The sequence below is a fragment of the Triticum dicoccoides genome, chromosome 2A (assembly GCF_002162155.2).
Source record: "Triticum dicoccoides isolate Atlit2015 ecotype Zavitan chromosome 2A, WEW_v2.0, whole genome shotgun sequence".
In the NCBI taxonomy this organism is placed as follows: domain Eukaryota; kingdom Viridiplantae; phylum Streptophyta; class Magnoliopsida; order Poales; family Poaceae; genus Triticum; species Triticum dicoccoides.
This window is the reverse complement of record NC_041382.1, coordinates 149,977,629-149,982,996: the sequence shown is the minus strand read 5'-3', so window position 1 is coordinate 149,982,996 and position 5,368 is coordinate 149,977,629.

Here is a 5,368-nt window from a genome sequence, read left to right as displayed (position 1 = left end):
ATCAAGGCGGGGTACCTCGCGAGGTGCCCATGACGCAAGCCATGACAACTCAGGGCGCCAAGCGGGTGCCAGCCCGCGCAGTGTCCTCCTTTCCTCTTTGGTGCAAAGGGGGCAAGCGCAGCCGCGGAGTACCGAGGCATCAGGCAAAGGTTGCCATTTCGGTGCAACGAGACCAAGACAAGGAGGACTACGAGATGGAGGTCACCGTGGAGCCCAAGACGGCATCATCACCAGAGCATTGCACAGACGAAGACTACTTTTGTCAGGATAGCTGATACTTGCTGTCCCCCTTCAAATTAGCCCGCCATTGTTGGCTCCCTTCCCGCTCAATATTTGGGGAGAGGACCAGGGCCTCTATAAATAGGATCAGCCACCCACACAGCAGGTGGGTCGGTCGGAGGAGAGAGAGAGAGAGGTGGCTGAACTCCTCCCAGCAGTTCATCGCCTCAGCCAAGAATAGACCCTCGCGAGGCTGTTCTCCCTTGTATTGTTCATCATCATCAGCCCAAGAGGCAATCCACCACACCACACACTGGAGTAGGGTATTACACCACAACGGTGGCCTGAACCAGTATAAACCCTGTGTCTCTTGTGTTGATCTTTCCTTAGTTTAGATCCTAGCATGGCGGAGGGGTGCAGGTATGAGGCAAAATCTCCACGCGCACCCCAGTGTTCGAACCTCAAGGGTCTGCCGGAACCCAAAATCCGACATTTGGCGCGCCAGGTAGGGGTGCGCAGGAATTCGTCTTCCGTTACCCCGTTCTCCTCTAACCATCGCGCTCATGTCTGACGCTCGTCGGGCCCGCGCGGAGCGCCGGGCCGCCCTCGCTTCCCGCGTCGCCCAGACGGCCCCTGTCGGCGGGCGTCCTTGCTGTTCCCTGTCACCTGTCGTCAACGCCACCACCAGCCCGGCGGGGGACGAGCAGCAAGCATCGCCTCAGCATCCATCCGTGCGCCAAAACGGCCGCACCCCAACTCCCTCGCTCGCCCCAGCCGGTTCTTCGTCCCGCGCGCTCCGCGCGCCCATGGCCCCCCGCAACCTCTCCCCCGCCTATCGCGCTGCACCGACACCCCCAGTCATCGCGACCCTCTTGGCCGGCTCGCAGACGCTGCCTACAAGTTACCACGTCAAGCCGTTCATCCGCCGGGTCAGCACCGCTTCCACGCGGCAGGGGGCTCCCCTGGATCGGGCGGCGCCTGAGACCGGCCTAAGCTTCAGCTCGGAGGACCACCCCTCCAACTCGGCCTGCTCGGGCGCGCTCCCCATGCTGTGCACCCCCACCATCTGCCAGGTGGCCGTCACCAGAACTCTCATCGATGGCGGGGCAGGCCTCAGTGTGCTCTCAGTCGAGGCCTTCAACCTCCTCAGCATACCCCTGGAACGGCGGCAGCCCAGCCGACCCTTCTCAGGCGTTGGGGGCAGGTCGTCCGGCTCCTTGGGACAGATCCGGCTCCCAGTGACCTTCGGCACCTACGACAACTTCCGCACGGAGCTGGTCGACTTCGACATCGCCCCCATCGGCCTCCCCTACAACGCCATCCTCGGAGGCCCCCGAGCCCAAGGGGGCTGCGCCCACCAAGAAGAAACAGTTGTTCACCCAAGACAAGGCAGAAACCAAGCAGATACCCGTCGATGAGGACGAATCCACCAACGCCACTTTCACCATAGGCGCCCACCTCAAACCCGAGCAGGAGGAGGCCCTGGTCGGGTTCCTGCACGCAAACAAGAAGGTATTCGCTTGGGAGCCAGACCAGTTGGCAGGGATCCCCAGGAGTGTAATCGAGTATCACCTCAACGTATGCCCCAACGTGCGCCTTGTGAAGCAGAAGGCCAGGCGGCAGTCCACAGAAAAGCAGGCCTTCATCATCCAAGAGACCCGCAAATTAGAGGCCGCTGGGGTCATTCGCGAGGTCCAATACCCAGATTGGTTGGCCAACCCTGTCGTTGTGCCAAAGAAGGGAGGGAAGGAACACATGTGTGTTGACTTCACCAACCTCAACAAAGCGTGCCCGCAAGATCCGTTCCCGCTCCCCCGCATCGACCAGATCGTCGACTCCACTGCGGAATGCGACCTGCTATGCTTCCTGGATGCCTTCTCTGGGTCTCACCAGATCAAGATGGCAGTTGAAGACGTCAAGAAGACAGCCTTCCTAACCCCGTGTGGGGTGTACTGCTACACCTGCATGCCATTCGGGCTGCGTAACACAGGGGCGACCTTTCAGCGGCTGATGCATATCACCTTGGGCCCGCAGCTCGGGAAGAATGTTGAAGCTTACGTCGATGACATCGTGGTAAAATCTCGGGAGGCCAGGACCTTGATACAAGACCTGGAGGAAACCTTCGCGAGCCTCAATGCAGTGAACCTACGGCTCAACCCAGAGAAATGTGTGTTCGGAGTCCCCTCGGGCAAGCTCGTGGGTTTCCTCGTGTCTCACCGAGGCATCGAGGCTAACCCGGAGAAGGTCAAGGCAGTGGAAGACATGAGCCTTCCAAAGACCCTCAGAGAAATGCAGAAGCTCACGGGGCGCGTGACCCGCTAGGGCGCTTCATCTCCAAGTTGGGGGAGCGAGCGCTACCCTTCTTCCAGCTAATGAAGAAAAAGGGGCCCTTCGAGTGGACTGAAGAGGCCGACAAGGCATTCCAGGATCTCAAGAAATACCTGACCAGCCCACCGGTCATGGTGGCTCCGCGCCCTCAAGAGCCCCTGGTGCTTTACCTCGCCGCCACTCCCTACTCCGCCAGCGCAGCCCTGGTGGCAGTCAGAGAGGAGCGTCGAATCAAAACCGCGGTAGCAGCCCGGGACAAGGCGGAGCTGGTACGAGGAAGGCCCACAGAAGCCGCCACGACAGCTAATGAGGACCAGCCGCCGCAGAGGGGCGCACCAGAGGTAGGAGAGGCCCCTCTCCCAGATGGCCAGTCTCAGGAGGCCTCATTGTCTCGAGAGGCGCCATGGTCTCCAAAGGGAGCTACCAGCACTGACGCACTCCACCTCGTTGAGCACCCAGTGTACTTCGTCAGCATAGTGTTGCGAGATGTAAGGGCGCGGTACCCTATGCCCCAGAAACACTTCCTCGCGCTACTGGTGGCCTCGCGCAAGCTGCGACACTATTTTCAGGGTCACCCCATCAAGGTCGTCTCATCATATCCCCTGGAGAGGGTGCTCAGGAGCCCCAATTCAGCTGGGAGAGTTGCTGAGTGGAACATAGAGCTGCAAGCGTTTCAGCTTGAATTCAGCATGACCAGAGTCATCAAGGGAGCAGCGTTAGCGGATTTTGTGGCAGAATGGACGGAGGCGCCAGGCCTCAAGGCCGACGAGGATCGGTCCCTGTCCCCGGGAAGCGAGGCGCCAGAAGGTTTGGTCATGTACTTCGATGGGGCGTTCTCCAGACACGGCGCAGGGGCTGGGGCGGTGCTTATATCGCCCACCCAGGACAAACTCTATTACGCCGTGCAGCTTTGTTTCCAGCAAGGCAAAAAGGTCTCCAACAACATAGTGGAGTATGAAGGTTTAATAGCGGGCTTGAAGGCCGCAGCTGCCCTAGGGGTGAAATGCCTCACCATCAAGGGCGATTCACAGCTCCTTGTCAATTTATCCAACAAGGTGTACGAGCCGAAGGATGAGCACATGGAGGCCTACCTTGTAGAGGTCCGCAGGATGGAGAAGCAGTTCTGGGGGTTGGAGTTGCAGCATGTGCCCCGTGGCACCAATCAAGAGGCCGATGACATCGCCAAACGCGCGTCCAGGCGGTTACCTCAGGAGCCTGGCGTTTTCTAGGAGCGGCTTTTCAAGCCTTCAGCCTTGCCGTCACTATCAAACACGGCTCAGCCCCGGGAGGAGCTCCCCCAGCCACCTGCCTCCGGAGCTCCGGCCTGTGGCCCGGCCTCAGAAGCACGCCTGCTCCTGACGATGGAACCTCAGGAGGGATGTTGGATCATGGAGCTCCGGAGCTACTTGACGCAAGGGACCCTGCCGGAGAAGGAGGAGGAAGCAGAGCGAGTGGCACGCCAGGCCACGGCATACTGCATCAAAGATGGAGAGCTCTACCGGAAGCGACCAAACGATGTATCCCTGCGCTGCATCTCCAGGGATCAAGGGAAGGAACTACTGGAAGATATACACGGCGGGGACTGGGGACATCATTCATCGTCACGGACCCTCGTTGGCAAGGCGTTCCGCAGTGGGTTTTATTGGCCCACCGCGCTCAATGACGCCGTTGAACTAGTGAAAGCTTGTGAGGCCTGCCAGTTCCACGCCAAGCAGATCCATCAGCCGGTAGGGGGCTTGCAGACTATCCCCCTTTCGTGGCCATTCGCAGTCTGGGGGCTCGACATCTTGGGTCCATTTCCTCGGGCGCCAGGGGGCTACCGCTACCTTTACGTTGCTATAGACAAGTTCACAAAGTGGGCTGAAGTGGAGGCTGTCCGCACCATTCCTGCGGGTTCTGCGGTCAAGTTCATCAAGGGCATCGTAAGCCGGTTTGGGGTGCCGAATCGCATCATCACGGACAACGGTTCGCAGTTCACCAGTAACCTCTTCAAAACATATTGTACTAACCTTGGAACACAGATTTGCTACGCTTTAGTGGCGCACCCCCGAGGCAACGGCCAGGCTGAGCAAGCCAATGCGGAGGTCCTGAGGGGCCTCAAGACCAGGACGTTCAAGAAGAAGCTGGAGGCCTGCGGTAGAGGTTGGGACGACGAGCTTCAGTCCATGTTGTGGTCCATCCGCACAACCGCGACCAAGCCGACTGGGGAGACCCCGTTCTTCCTGGTCTACAGAGCCGAAGCGGTCCTCCCTAACAAGGTCAGACGTCGCTCCGCGTGGGTCCTGGCGTTCAACAAGGCGGAACAGGATGCCATGCGGGGGATGGACCTCGTGCTGGGGGAGGAACGTCGCCGAGAAGCTGCGCTACGAGCGGCGAGGTACCAAGAAGCGCTGCGGCGATATTACTGCCGCAACATCCGCCCAAGGGCACTTGAGGTAGAAGACCTCATGCTCAGGCGGGTCCTCTCCAGGGAGGGGCTGCACAAGCTCTCTCCCATGTGGGAGGGCCCGTTCAAGGTTGTTCATGTTTCCAGGCCCGGCTCAGCGTGCTTGGAGACTCAGGAGGGAGTGCCGGTCCAGAACGCATGGAACATCCAGCACCTCCGGAGGTTCTACCCCTAAAAAGGCCCGGAGCCTGTGAAGCAAGGCGAATGCCTGTGAAGCTATCGCGCTTTGGAAAAGGCCCGGAGCCTGTGAAGCAAGGCGAATACCTGTGAAGCTATTGCGCTTTGGAAAAGGCCCGGAGCCTGTGAAGCAAGGCGAATGCCTGTGAAGTTATCGCGTTTTGGAAAAGGCCCGGAGCCTGTGAAGCAAGGTGAATG